This window comes from Protopterus annectens, chromosome 14.part0 (assembly GCF_019279795.1).
Source record: "Protopterus annectens isolate FY-2018-M chromosome 14.part0, PAN1.0, whole genome shotgun sequence".
Lineage (NCBI taxonomy): Eukaryota > Metazoa > Chordata > Ceratodontiformes > Protopteridae > Protopterus > Protopterus annectens.
In genome coordinates this window covers 52,250,342-52,266,423 of record NC_056748.1, presented here as the reverse complement: position 1 = coordinate 52,266,423, position 16,082 = coordinate 52,250,342, and the positions used below count along the sequence as shown (strand labels likewise).

The 16,082-nt window shown below is 41.9% G+C and overlaps 1 protein-coding gene across 1 annotated transcript in view; it reads right to left on the bottom strand.

Moving 5' to 3' along the window:
- The window catches only part of DLG5 (discs large MAGUK scaffold protein 5), a 3,463,687-nt gene that overhangs the window by 694,811 nt on the left and 2,752,794 nt on the right, over nucleotides 1-16,082 (bottom strand). The gene's annotated exons all lie outside the window — the stretch shown is intronic.

Genomic DNA, 16,082 nt, shown 5'->3' with positions numbered 1-16,082 from the left:
ATGGGCATGGTTATAACAGCAGGCAAGGCTGTCTGGCTTTAGTGATATGAATGGCAAAAGTAGTCAGCCTAACTAGCAACATTTAAACTAATATAGTTACAAAAGGCAGAGATAGCAGGTATAAATAAATGCCTAAACACAGATGATGTGACTGGTATACTTGCTAGACGTTAATAAGGACAGTCCAGCTAGCTAGTGATTACGTCACTGTCATTTTTTTAAAATGTACAATTCTGAATGCTCACCAGTGATGGTTCTACATTATAGTTGCCACATTGTACTACTAAGTCAGGGTAATGTAAATAAATTGCTATGACCTCCACACAGAATGGTAATATAATTATTTAAAAACATCATACAAACTAAAACCTTACTTTCTGCACACATTTTGGAGGGGGTGCAGCTCGGCAGCCCAACAGGATGAGCAACTCTTGCTTCTGCTCCAATTCTGCATATTTTCCTGTAATTCTTATACCTGTGAGTGAGTGCATCCTATGCTGTGATATTAAGTGCCACGTTAGGCCTAACAATTCGACACCCCAATGACCACACTTTCTGCAAAGTTAAAAAAAAATCAAATTTTGACATCACAACTTACATGTATACACTCTCTCACAAATACAGCTCTGCCTTATTGCAAACATCTGGTGGAGGGTGGAAATGGGAGGACATTAAGGCCAAGCAGCATGCAACATAGATCACCTAATACAGTAAGAAAGTACAGTTGTGTATAGTTGCCATAAATGCAGATGTTCAATTGTCTTCACTGTTACAGTAGTAACACTTAGTATTTCTTGCCACGGAAAGCCCTTAGTCAGCCTAAATGGCAAAGATTTTTTCCCACTCCCCTAGGACAGACAGATGCCCTTCTCCTTAATGTCAACACAACATTTGATAAAGGATCATTGTATGGCACCACTTCTTCTGGTCTGTCGGCTGGAGCCCTACTCTCCTTACCCTCAGCAGGGAGCAAGACCTGACCATACTGTACCCAGTGAGAGATACATAAGGACCTACAGAGAACTGGGTGGGGATAGGGAGGAAAGCTAAGAGGGAAGTAGAACAGCGTACCCACCCCAACCCATAGCCAGGTTACAGATGAGAAGATGGGTGGAAATTGTTACTGCATTAGGGAAGACATAATACAGTTGTGTACACTTACCATAAATGTAGATGTTCGAGTGTATGTATTCACTGGTGCAGTCATTACATTAGGGTAATCTGCTGGCAGGTTGCCCACAGTTGGACTGAATATCAAAGTCTTGGGTCCTGCGTCGGTTGCTGTCTCCTCTTCCATGACGTCAGGTCGTCAGGAGTATAAAACATGCAGCCGACGCCATTTTCTTCAGTTTTTCTTGCCTCAGATGTCAGGTGCCCCTCAAATGGGGAGCAAAAAAAATATATATATATATATATTTATATATAAATGCAATTGTAACAACATAGAGTTTACCTTCATCTAAAAGCAAATACACCACAAAGGCTGTAGAATATAGTGAAGGAAAGAGAATTTCTAGAAAAAAGGGGGATGGCGGGTGGGTAACCCAGACTGCAACAGTGAATACACTTGAACATCTACATTTATGGTAAGCGTACACAACTGTACTATGTTCTTCGTGTTTCACTGTTGCAGTCATTACATTTGGGTAGAATCCCAAAGCTATGGATGGGAGGCTAGAACTAAATAGCATTAGGAGCGGCTATAAGGCCCTGCCGACCTACAGTGGCAAAGCCTGCCCTGGACTTATTGAAGAGAGGCAAATGATAATGCTTTGTAAAAGTATGAACAGAGCTCCAAGTAGCAACTTCTAGAATGTCTTTGGTTGGCACCCCTCTGAGCAAAGCTGCTGAGGTTGATGCAGCCCTGGTAGAATGTGACCTGATTCCCTTGGGCACCGGTTTAAAATGATGCAAATAGCAGAAACAAATGCAGTGGCTTATCCACTTAGAAACAGTCTGCTTTGAAAGAGCCTTCCCCTCTGATCCTGCATCAAAAGCCACCAGTAGCTGCTCAGACTTTCTTAGAGATTTGGTCCTGTTTAAGTAGAATCTTAGTTGTCATTGTAGGTCCAAGGAATGCAGAATCTGCTCTCCCTTGTTCTGTGGATTTGGGTAGAAAGTTGGCAGGCGAATAGTTTGGTTCAGAGCCACACTGGATACCACCTTAGGCATAAAGGAAGGATGGGTCCTGAGGGACACCCTGTCCGGGTAAAATGTAATAAAAGGCTCCACAGCATGAAGGGCTATAGTTCTGAAACTCTTCTTGCTGAAGTGATTGCCAGAAGGAAAGCTGTTTTCCAAGATAAAAACTTTATATCCACAGTAGCTGCTGGTTCAAATGGAGGCAGGGTAAGCTTTTCCAACACAAAATTGAGGTCCCATGCAGGAGATGGTGATCTTCTGGGAGGCCTTAAATTTTGGCCCCTCTGAAATACTGTTTTAGCAGAGGATTAGAAAAGATGGGAGGCTCTGTGTTGTAATGATCCGAGATGGCAGACACATGGATTTTTATTGATGAAAAGGATAGGCCCTTGTCAAGCATCTCAGTCAAGTATTGTAAAATCTGAGGAATATTTGGCTTTGCTGTGTCCGTCCCGTGTGCTTGGTTCCAAGCACAGAATCGCTTCCATTTATCAGCATAAGATTTTCTAGTACTAGGCCTTCTGGCTTCCAAAATGACATCCATCACAGATTTACTGAGAGGTGTTGTTTGAATAATTACATGATCAGCCATGATGCCAGGTTCAGTGTTTGGAGCTGATTGTGCAGAATTTGATTGCTCTGCTGAGACAGTAGATGAGATATTTGAGACAAGTACCAAGGAGGGAGTTGAGACATATTCCTTAGAATTGGGTACCAGTGCTGGCGATGCCAGTCCAGGGCAATTAGGATCATTTTTGTTTTTTCCTGTCTGACCTTTAGTAAGACCTTGGGAAGAAGAGGCAGAGACGGAAAGGCGTAGACCGATAGGTTTTTCCAAATGAAGGATAGGGCATCCACTTTCCATGCTTGTCTGTGATAAGTCCTTGTGCAGAATTTGTACAGTTGATAATTTTGGGGAGAGGCAAATAAATCTATGTCCGGACTCCCCCATTTCTCGGTTATCATGCTGAAGACTTGTGGATCCAGTTTCCACTCGTGAGGGTCCATAAGATTTCTGCTTCTGCAAGAAAGACTGAAGAAAATGGCATCAGCTGCATGTTTTATACCCCTGATGACCTGACGTCATGGAAGAGGAGACAGCAACTGAAGCAGGACGCAAGACTTTAATATTCAGGCCAACTGAGGGCAACCTGCCAGCAGATTACCCTAATGTAATGACTGCAACAGTGAAACACGAAGAACATCTGCATTTACAGTAAGTATACACTACTGTACTAGATTTATCATGTTTCACTATTGCAGTAATAACAGCTGGGAGTAGTCCCAAAGCTACAGAAAAAAAAGAAGGTTGGTAGAAAGAATCTTAAGATGGAAATATAAATCCATGCAGCACTGCTACGAAGCCAGCTCAAGCTCTATAAGCAGAGGACAGAATGTAGTGCTTGGTGAAAATGTATACTGATGACCAGATGGCTGCCTTCAGAATGGACTGGGTAGAGACTCCCTTGACAAAGACAGAGGCAACTGCACTGGCTCTGGTGGAATGTGTCCTGATGTACTCAAGCACCTTCTGCAATACAGTTAGAAATCTATTTCAAAAGTGTTTGTTTGTTAACAGCTTCTCCTTGTTTGCTAGATGCAAAAGCTACAAACAACGGTCAGATTTCCTGAAGCTCTTAGTCTTGTACGGATACAACCTGAGCTGCATGTGCACATCTAAGGAGTGGTGGGCTCTCTCTTGTGTTCTTTGCATCAGGGAAGAAGCCAGGCAAATGTTGAGTAAGTTAAATTTCCACAAAATACTTTAGGCATAAAGGAGGGGTTGCTTTTCAGGGAGACTATCCTTGTGAAACCTGAGAAAGGCTTCCCTACACATGCGAGTTTGCATCTCAGAAATTCTCCTGGCTGAAGTGACGGGCACTTTTACAGGTGGAAAATTTGATGTCTGAGGAGGCTGCAAGTTCAAACAGAAGCAGGGTAAGTTTCTTCAACACAAACTTTACATCATAGGATGGGGCAAAGACCCTCCTAGAGGATCTTAGGTGAATGATACCAATAAGGAATTGTTTCACTGTGGGGTTTGAAAAAAAGAAAAAAGAAGAGGCTGCAAAAGCAGACAGTTGGAGACAGACAGCTGAGGCACGGGTTTTAATGGAAAATAAAGAAACCCTTGGAGAAAAGTTCTGTCAAGTAAGACAAAACAAGGGAGATATCTGCATGCAAAGTTTGCTGCCCCTCTCCATTTACAGATATAAGATTTCCTCATGTTCAGTCTCCTAGCCTCTCTGAGGATAAGTAAGATATACTTATTAAAGAGCTGGCTGAATGAGATGATAATCATCTCTTCCACCCTGCCAGCCTGAGTGTTGTCAAGTTGGGATGTATGATGGTCCCTTTGTTTTGTGCTAGGAGATTCACCTCAAATGGGAGTTGGCATGTTTCTTCCTTGGCCATGCTGAGTAGCATGGGGGACCAGTGCGGTCTGGGCCAGAAGGATGCTATCAAGATCATCCTCAGTCATTCACTCTGACCTACACGAATACCCTGAAGAGGAAAGGTATGGGATGGAAAGCATTCAGACACAGACCTATCCATGGAAAGGAGAAGGTACCTGTTCTCCAGCCCTGTGGTTTAAGGCCCTTAAGCTATGGCCTACGTCTGGCACACCTCACTTGTCTGAGAGTTTTTTGAAGATAGAGTTCTACAGCATCCATTTGTGAGGGTCTGGTACTAACCTGTATAAGTGTTCTGCTAAGTCAATGTACACCCCCAGGACATACTGAGCCAAGAACTGTAATCCCACTTTCTGTTCCATTTCCAAGTGTTTCATGGCACTTCCCTGTTTGTTGACATACCACATTATCGTGCTGTTGTCTGTCCTTATCAACAGCATGCCTGGTGTCCAGTTCTGTTTGAATGCTATGAGGCTTCTGTAGACTGCCATAAACTCTTTTACACTTGTATGACTTTTTAAGAAGTTGCTGTCCCACCTGCCTTGCACTCTCAAATTATCTGTGTGTGCCCCCCCCCCAAAGCTAGGTCTCAGGCATCCATAGTGATTAAATGGTGCCCTGCTTATGAGATGAAGAGAACTCCCTTGTTCAAATTGAAGATATCTATCCAACACAACAGTTCTCTCTTGATACAAGGAAATTCAGTTGTATAAATAACTTTATCCACAACAGTAGATGCTCAAATGATCACTGCTGCAGTAACCTAAGTTATACGAGTTATAACCTGCATAGGATATAACAACCAGACAGCTTCTATAGCTTCAGGGCACTTTCTACACATCCAAATCATGTCCACATCCTGGCATTAAAAAAAAAAAAAAAAAAAAAAAAAAAATAACGGATGGAGGAGGGAGTGACTACTGCAGTACTCATTCACACATTTACTGCTATGGTAAGTTTACTTACACAAATGTACTATGTTCTTCATATCGATCACTGCTGCAAGAGTCTAAACAACATGGATAGATTACCACAGCTTAACATAACTGGGAGGAAGAAAGATGAGGGCCGATAAGCCCCCTGAGAACAGTCCTAGTAAAGCCTGACCTAGACTTGGAAAAGTAATCTAGTTTACAGTGATTTGTAATAGTGTGCACACAAGACCAAGGTGCTGCTTCTAGAGAGAAAAAATCTACAGATGAAGCCAAGGCCCTGGCAGATTGAGCCTTGACCTTGTTTAAATTAGTTTTGTTGTGATAGGTATAACAAAAGGTAACAGCATGAAATAACCACTGGGAAATCATCTTCTTTGACACAGGTTGCCCTTTTTCTTACCTTCACAAGAAATAAACAACTGATCAAATGTTCTGAAAGAGTTCTGTCGAGATAGTATCAGAGTTGTCTCTGGACATCCAATGTAAGAAGCATCCTTTCTCCTTTATGTTTCGGTTCTGTTAAGAAGAAATGGAGATGGCTAGCTTGGCTTAAGGTAAACACAGACACCACTTTAGGCATAATTGATGGAACACTTATTTCATAAAGAAACCTCATCTTTGTGGAAAATGAGATAAAGCTGACCTACCATAAGAGCTTGCAACTCAGGTATTCCTCTTGCAGAGGACAGAGCAATACGCAAGACTTTTCCATGTCAAACGACCCCCAAGTCAGCCTGATGAGCTGCTTCTGTTATTCTAACACAAAATTAAGATCTCGAGGAGAAGCCACCTGCATTCTGGGAGGCTTTGTATGCAACAGCTCTTTAAAAATGTTTTCACATGAGACTATTACTTATTATTTATTTATTTATTATTGTTTGTTAACCGGGTTAGTCCATCTGGGCTTGTGGCCCATTTTCAGTGGAGACCTGAGGAGAAAAGCTCCAGTACATAGTATAAAATCAGAGATTTGAAACATTACAAAATATAAAATACAGAAATTTGTAAACTTACAAAAGGCAGAATTACAGAAAGTTGCCACATTACTAATACATAATGTGAGTTTCATATGTCAATATTAGTCTGTACAGGAATAACAGTTTTACAATAATATATACACTGCTTTGGAATTAAGAGGATGTCAGTTTGAGAATATGTGTAAGATAGGCCAGAGGCTCGCATGCAAAAAGAAAAAAAAAATTTTTTTTTTTGGAAAGATGTACAGAGAAAGACCTATGACATTTTGTTAAATTTGGCAAAGAAAAGATGATTTATGTGTGGAGTTAGTGGTGTGGGTGTTTTAGGTGGAAGCATGTGAAGGACATTCCCATTTGGAGAACAGATGGGAGAGAAGCATGGATTTGAAGTAGTTATGGTTTGGTATGTTACGCAGTGGTGTGGGGAGAGCATTCCCCAGTTTGGCTATGGTGTGGGATAGTAATAGTTGGCCAGGTGGGTGTAGGGGTTTCTGTACATGTAGGAGGTTTTGGCCTTTGGATCTCAGGGTGTGGCTAGGTGTGTCGGGTATTAGAGATTTGGCAAGGGAGGGGCATTCTGTTGGTTTAAAGATGAGTTTGTGGGCTGCTGTAAGTTGCAGGTATTTTAGGTGGTTGTGGAGTTCTAGCCAGTTTAGGGTGTGAAGGGAGTGGCAGTGATGGGAAGAGTTCTTAGAATTGGTTGCAAATTTGCAGATTTTGTTGTAACAATCTTTGAGTTTGGAACAGAGGCCAAGTTGTATGTTGGAGAATAGGGGAGCACCGTACAAGAGAGAGGGGAGAAGGAAGGTAGATGCGAGGATTTGACGGGAGGAGGGAGTAAGGTAGTAGTTATGTCTGTAAAGGAGACAGATTTTCTGGTGTGGTTTTTTGATTGCAGAGAGGATGTGGGAATCGAATTTAAGGTTTTCATCAATGGTAATGCCAAGTAGCTTGGTACTATGAACGATTTCTAGAGGGGAGTTATTGTGGTTTTTGATGGAAAATTGGTCCTTGTTGAATTGGGAGGTTTTGGTGGGAGTGAAAATCATTAGTTTAGTTTTGTTGGCATTTAGGGCTAGGTGATGGGATTGCATCCATGACTCTGTTTTGGAGAAGGCTATTTGGGTATTGAGTAGATGTTTGGAGGGGCAGGAGGCTGAGCAGATGATGGTGGAGTCATCAGCGTATTCGATGACTGAGGCGTCAGGGATGGAGTGGTGGAAGTTGTTGATGAATAAGTTAAAGAGGAGTGGGCTCAGTACTGATCCTTGAGGAACTCCTGTGGGTGTAAGTAAGAAAGGGGAGGTTGATTCTTTCCATTGTACAGCCTGTTGGTGCTTGGAAAGGTAGCTGGAGAACCAGGCTAAGGTTGAGAGAGATAGGTGCAAGTGTGAGAACTGGGACAGGAGTAGGGAACGGGAGATTGTGTCGAATGCCTTTGAGAGGTCAAGAAATAGAGAAGATATGTATTTGCCGCTATCACGTGCTAGGTTGACTGTTTCAAGGAAGGAAAGGAGGGCTGTCATGGTGCTGTGGCCGGGGACTACATGGAAAGAAGGGGATCCATGGCCAGACATGCTGAAATGGAAGACAAAAGAAGTTTGAATGAGAAGTAAGACAGGCCATAGGACAGTATCCCACACAAATAAAATGGAACCAAAGAAACACTCTAGTCCTGAACAGGTGCTGGTATTTTCTTGGCAGCAACTAGAAAACCTCTTCCAGACTCTAATAAATATTCTAGTACCAGGATTTGTTGCCTCATTTAACATCTGCTGCATATCCTCATAAAAAGTGTGTAAAAGGTATTAAGATTCTATCATCCAGGTAGTCCGTTACATTTGTTATAGTCAAGATTTATCAAAACACCCCTGGTCTTGTGCGAGTTGATCCAGTCTGCGAGGAGCTTGTGGTAACTACCCCTGGAGATTCCAAAAGAATTAAAAACCACTGGTGCCTTGGTTAGAAGGCAGACACCAGAAAGATCTTTACAGAGTCATTCTGAATATTCATAATTACTCTGGATAACACAGAGAAGTATGGAAAGGCATCCAGGCCTTCAAGGATGGGGACCTGGAGCAGAATGTTGCCAATAACAGTTCAGAGGGGAGGGAAGCATATGCTTTTGAGGTGTTCCCTACAGAAGGATCTAATCCTGGATGACTTTTTGGAACAAATTCCTTTAGTGAGGGGTAGTCCCGGTCCTGCTCAGCTCGTCTGCCACACAGGTTTGATCTGAAGGTTTGTAAGACGCCTGTAGAGTGAGATTGTGCTGAAAAGATACAGCCCAGGCTATCATGGCTAGTCTGCAAAAAGGGTAAGAAGTGGTTCCCCTTCTTTGTTTATGTACCCCACCACTGTAGTGTAGTCTGTAAACACTTGTAAAGGTCCTACGGAACAAAAAGGAGTGACACAGTTGAGAACATTTTTAAATGCCAATATTTCTTTTATTTGTTGTGATTTGGTCTCTCTCTTCTACAGCAAAGATCTTGCACTTTTATCCCCATACACATGGCTCTCCAAGCAAAGTCTAAGACATCTGTATGAACAACTGTGCCGGAGGTGTGAGACCTGGATTTTGAAAAATACTGTGTCTTCAGCAAACATCTCCTTAATTACAAAGCCCAAATACTAGAAAATGAAAAGTCAGGATATGTATACGTTGGGACAATACAGATTACAGGTACCAATGGATTTTTATTATATTGGTCTCTTCTACTGTGTTTTTACATTAGAAGGACTGGGTTTACTCTGGGTTTCTTCATCTTGTGGCAGGAGGTGTTTGTCTGGTCTATCTGAGTTGGAAAACACACCAAAGGGCTCACAGTGTAGCTAAAATCAAGTCATTACACCACAGGTATCAGTATGATTCCACTATAGTCCATGTACTGGTAAATGACCTGAAATGTACCTCCCTGGACTATATGAAAACAGACATTATGGAGCTCTCACACTACGTCTCAGGTTGGTATGAGCCTAGCATTGACCAGCATATTACTATCACCAAGGATGGTGCCACAATATGACCAAAAAATAATTGCTTTTAACAACTGGCTGACTTTCTAATGTCATTCTAAGGGAATCCAACATTTGCCAGCTTGGGAGGACATAGATAACAGACCACACTGCTTTGCAGCTGTCCCCTCTAGGCTTTTGAATACTGGCTAAAACGTTATCCACCACCATAATGCTTTTTTAGGCAATGCCAAATTGACAAGTCTACTGATATAGTAAAAACAACTCAACTGAACCTCAAGTTTTTACTGCTCAATGGCAGGAGCTTAAATAAAAAAACTACACTCCTTCCAAACCCTTCTCACACAAGAGAATACGGACAACTGTGCAGTTACTGGGACATTGTTTAAAGCAGTAAACATACCCCTGGGGGTGAAAGGTTTCAGTGTCTTCCAAACTTTTAGACAAGGAGCTACACAGACAAGGGCTAAAGGTGTAGGTGTCTTGATATACATAAATAACAATCACGCCCCTAGTTTTTTTTAAACAAAAAAATATTAAATTATCACATCTGACACAGGCAATGTTACATTTGTAAAACTGAAAAACAAACCATATTAACACAATTTTAGTTGCAAACAATATGCATCACAGATCCCATTGAGACAATTGTAGTTGCCAACATTATACACAACTTATAATATACCCAGCCATTGTCGTTTAAATATTACATAGTTCATTTAAATCCTGCCTTCTTTTAAACCTTGCTCCTCCTTTGCATATAATATTCCCACAATTCCCATGGTGCTGCCTGTGCTTTTAGTAAGTGCTGTCTGGATTTGTCTTCTCTTTATCGCTCTCCCAGCTGAGAAAACATGTGAATGCTTTCAGTAAACACTTTCTCCAAGCCATTTCTCGCTATCATTTTTTTCAACATCTCCCAAATCCTGTCTCTGTTTCATTTCCAACATCTTCTCGATTCTTCTAATCAACTCTTATGTTTTCTTCCTTCTCTCGGGCATTTTCTGTTGAAACAATGGGAAAGATTTCATGGGCTCAGTCTCTCTGCAGTCCTCATCACCAGAAGCAGAACCTCCTCTTGTTTCACAGCTCACCCTTTGTTGGACAAACTTTTGTATTCCTCCTCAGCATGTATTTCATCAAAAATTATTTTGTCTCTTCAGGGAAAAATATTTTGAAGATGGCTGGGTAAAGCAGTTTGAATCTCATGCCTGCTTTTCGACATTCCCATAATATAATACATTTACTACTCTTCTTCCTGGTGTACAACGACTAGTCATTCTCCACAAACACTCTGTGTCCTACTTTCAGTACTTTGTCCTTCTGCCACAGTTTTGTCAGAATCAACTCCTACTGCTGATAAGACTGTATCTCTACTATCAAAGGTCTAGGTTGTTTTCTAGTAACCAGATTTGGAGCAAACATACTATGTGCCCTTTCAATTAACAGTTCCTGTTGCGGAATACCAGTCCAGTTGCTTATTTGTGCTTTCATAAAATGAACAGTCTGTTCTTTCCAGCTTCTCTGGTACACCAGAAAATCTCAGGTTGTCCCTAAATGAACTGTCCTCTAATTCCATAATTTTTTTAAACATCTCTTCTTGTGCAGTCTCATATTCAGCCAGCCTTTTCTTCATTTCAACCTCTGAATTTTGTAGTCCTGTCATCTTATCTGAATATCTGTTTAAAGCTTCTTCTGTTTTTCCAGCTTTTTATTGCTTGTGCTGATAAACTCCACCAGTGTTTCATTTATTTTAACCAGGTCTGTGCGCAGCTGCTTTATACTTTCCTCTAGATTACTGGAAGTCATGTCTGGAACTTGTACTACTTCTTGCTGAACAACTGCAGTACTTCTCCCAGTCTATCCCCCCCCCCCCCATCTTTTGTAGCTGATTTTCCTCCAGGTCCTTTATGTTTCCTTCTTCCTGGCATCCAGGCAATGCGCTTACTAGTCAGTTACAGAAATCTACTCAGAAATCTAGGTCCACTGGATTTCTCTGCTAAGTTTCTGTTTTCAGACTGGGAGAGAATTAAGCTGTTACTCAATGTGAAGCCATCTTGGAAATTCCAATCATGCTTCTAGGTTAGTCAAACAGGATGAAGGTCTGGAGTTTCTCCATGTGCAGATCACCATAGACAAAATCACATACCATATCCTAGCCAACTACAGGTCATCTTCCATGTCCCAAGAATCTCACACTGCATGCCTGCCCCCCCCCCCCCCGAGACACTTAGCATTCAATCTAACAACTTACTCATGGGAGACTTTAATTACTCCTCCATGCACACACATGCAGTCATCTAACCTAACACCCTACTCACAGGAGACTTTAATTACTCCTCCATGCACACACATGCAGTGAGCTAACCTAACACCCTACTCATGGGAGACTTTAATTACTCCTCCATGCACGTACACATGCAGTGAGATATCCTAACATCCTACTCATGGGAGACTTTAATTGCTCCTCTATGCACACATATGCAGTGAGCTAACCTAACTCCCTACTCATGGGAGATTTTAATTACTCCTCTATGCATACACATGCAGTAACTCCTACACAGCCTCAAATATACAGCCACAGAGGTACCTGGACTTCATAAATACAAACACCCTTAATCAAACAGTGAAAACTCCCACTACAGGCTTCAACATACCAAACCTCACACTCACAAATATGGGAGAACAATGCCCCCCATTGTCTTGTCCCAACACAAAGCTGTGTCCTTCGAAATCAAAATGAACTCCATAACCCCTGTAAAATCAGTAACAGTTAGAAACTACTCCAAGGCAAACTACCTTTTAAGTGATGGTTTGTCACAATTCAATGCTCTTCCAAATCCCAACACATGAAGCCTATCAAAAACTCTGTACAACCATGTCAATGGCTGCAAACAGTTTGCTCCACTTACCCCAAGTACGCCCAGAACCAGCCCCAGAAACAAACAAACCTAGTAGCATTCCAAATTAAACAGGATACACAGCAAAAAGAAAAAAATATGACAAAAAACAGGAAAGGTAATTCTCATAAAGATAAAAACTCATCACCTATATAGGTAACTAAAGGGCTAATTAGATAAAACAAAACCAGCTTTGAGGTTAAGACAACCTCCTACATGAAATATAACCACAAGGCCTTCTTCAGTTATGTCAGAAACCTCAAGTGGAGCACACAGCAATGAGCTAAACTGGTGTGTATGGTGCCACATTTACCAAGCCTGGCGAACAAGCAAACCTGTTTGTGCACAAATTCAATTCCAACTTTATCCCTCTCTCATCCCCCAAGAAATACCCTCAAACATAACTCAACAATAACTAGGCAGCATGTACTGGCTGTGCTTGCTAATACCAAAAACACAGCCATTATGGGCCCTGATAACATTCAGGGGTCCTCCTAAACAGTCTAAAATATGACTTATCAGGATTCCTGGAGTCAGTATTTAACTACAGTCTTAAACCTAGGCTTTGTGCCATGAGAATGGAGGAATGTGATGCCAACTCGCTTCATAATACAGAATCTTCAGCTAATCCTGTGAATTACAGACCCAGTAGTCTGCCTAGTCTTATTTGCAAAGTCATGGAAAGAAATATCATAGAAATTATCAACAAGGGCATAGGAGACCTCCAGACACTAGATCCATCACAGTCTGAGTTTGTCAAAGGAAGGTCATGCCTACTGAACCTGGAGGACTTCTTTGAAAAGGTCACTAAGGCAATACATGAGGGAAAAGCAATGCATACTGTCTTCCTTGATCTGGCAAAAGCATTTGATACAATGCTCCACTTGGGCAATATCAACAAACTTATGGAATGCTGGACAGTCAGCTGGCTCACAGATAGGACCCAAAAGGTTAGCATCAATGAGGCCATCTTCCCAAAGAGGCTGGTCATCAGTGGATTCCCTCAGGACTCTGTATTGGGCCCATTCCTCTTTGGCAGCTAATTCTCAGAGGTGAAAGCCAATACTGAAGGCCTCTGGTTGACCAAGTTAACAGATGATTGCAAACTGATAGCAGTCACTGAATCCCCCCAAGACAAGAACACCCTTCAGGAAGGTCTAAAACAGACCAAGTCTGCTGTCAAACCATGGCTTAAAATTCAAGCCAAGAAATACATTATAGTACCAGCCACTATAGGCTAACTACATCCTTAATAAATCACAGCTAAAATTAGACTAAAAATGCAAGGTGAATTTTTTTCCTCACACAGAAACTTATCCATCCAGCAACAGAAAAGCATTAGATGATCATCAATCCTCAAAAGGTCACAGAGGAGTGCTCACTTCAGCAGCAGTTTGGGCATGTGGAAGGTGTCCTGAAACTCAGGAAGCTATCTGACTGTTACAGCCTTAGCAGTATATAATCCATACAGCTTAGGCTACTGCAGCAGTGATCCACATGAAGAATATGAAGTGCTATCTTAAAGCTCAGAGAGCACCGATACTGACACCAAATGCTTTTGAGATAGAACTGTGTTTTTCTCATGTGTAGTTTTACTAAGGGTGTCATAAGAATGCAGAGATTACAAGAAGGTGCTTGTCTGAATCATGGACTGGGTGTCTGGGATTGGGACATAGTAGGCCTTGTTCTGGAATCTGCTTGCCACCTTCTTTGCTATCTATCCCTTCAGATCTTTCTGCTTCTGTTTTCTGCTTGGGAGGCAGGAAAGATAAGGACTTGTTAGGGTAACGTCTGCTAAACCCACTCAGAGGTGGGACCTGCACAAAGTCTTTGACAATCTGCGTAGTCTTAGTCTACTCCTCCAGTTTTAAAAACCCTTTGAGTTAGTGGTCCACAGAAGAATTCCAGAGGGCTTCAAGGATTTTAGTTTTGACTTGGGCAGGGTAGGACTGCTTTTTAAGCCAATCATATCTCCTGATTACTAACTTTGAGGCAGCTGCTCTACCTGACGCTTGAAGAGTATTTAGCAACCTGGGAAATATTTTGCAAAGTTCTAAAACTCTTTCTTGAGAGCTGTGCCCTGTATCCTCTCCATTTTCTTTTATGTGGTCCAGGAAGGGTTCCTAAAATTTAACCATGTGCAACTGGCAATTCCAAACTCTCAAGGCCAGGACAGCTGATCTGTAAATTTTCTTCATAATTTACCCTCCTTTTCATTGGATAAAGGCTTTTTAAAAGCCATGCCCTTGGCTTTATTTGACCAAGAGACCACTTCAGGGTTCGCCTCTGGATTGTTTAAAAAGATTTTTGTGAGAATTCAGGACTGAAGAAATGGTACCATGGTGACATTGGGAGAGCAGGGCATCTACCATGCCTAGGGTATGGGAAAATCTCTAGTATTCAAGATAAACAAGAGCTTCTCATGGCAGGAAATCCCAAGAGTTATTACTGCAACAGTGAAACAAGATGAGCATAATACCTACTCTAGCTAAAAATCGTTATAACAGGTGTAGAACTGGGTCAATAGGTAGCCTTAGTCGAAGAGACCGCTGATGAACTTAGCTCAAATTCCCAGTTGCCTCCAAGCACTGTCAGTTTAAGTGACATGCTTAATGTCACAAAGTAGGCAAATAAGGGCTGAGAGAATCAAACCCCTACCACAGAACTACAACTCACACACTGCACTCTGCACCATCTGCCAGTCTCAAACAGTAAATAGTAAATTTAACATGGTGGGGAAGCTTGAGTACAGCCAAAAGGAAAAAGTATCAGAAGGCAAAGCCCTTTAGTTCAAGCATTCCAAAGGATGTCTGACTCCTGTACTTGAGGTAAAGACATTAATGCTTGCTGAAAATGTGAAATTAGGACCGAGTGGCTGTGCCACAGTAATGTACAATGGAGTCACTCTCGAGGCAAGCTTTGGAAGCAACCACATAATCTGGTGGAAGGGGGTCTGACTGCAGCATCTTCCAATGAGTGCTAAGTCACCTGATAGCAAATGATACTGACGAGGACAATCTGCTTGAAAAGGTCTTGCTTAGTAATTGCCAAATCTTCCTTCTCCACAACAAAGGAGATGAGCAACTACATACTGTTCCTAAACGCAGGCCCTCACTTCAGGTAGAACCCGAGATGGATGTTGCACATCAAGAGTGTGAATGGTTGACTCAGCATTGGTTTCCTCCTGAATGAAGAAAAGAGAAAGAATGGATGGTATGATGGACAACTCAGAAGCCACTTTCAGTACTAGAACTATGAGACTTTCATTATTTACCTGGGAATTCACAGCCTGAAACCATGCCATACTCATTCACCACAGGTTGGACAACACACACACTGGCCTTTCTGGCCTGGACTTTGTGATAAGAGATGGAAAAAGTGGAAATGACTGCAGAAATCTTTCTTGCCATGAGATGGAGAACAATTTACTGCAATCTCCTGCTTGGCTTGTTGCACCAAGAAGAGGTGGAAGAATCGCATTCACCTCACTGGCATAAAGATCTCAATCAAAAATGCCCACTTCTAAAAGATCTGATCCTGGCAAAGCTTCAGAATTCCCAGTTTCAAACAGAACTGGAAAACTGGCTGTGCAATTCTACCAGAATAATCACTGCACCTGGGATGGAAACCACAAATAAAAATACCTCTGTCTATGGCCTACAGACCGATGGATGCTCATGACCCCTTTGCAGAGAGGTTATGATCGTATGCTCCCTTTCTTATTTAGGTGCCAGATGA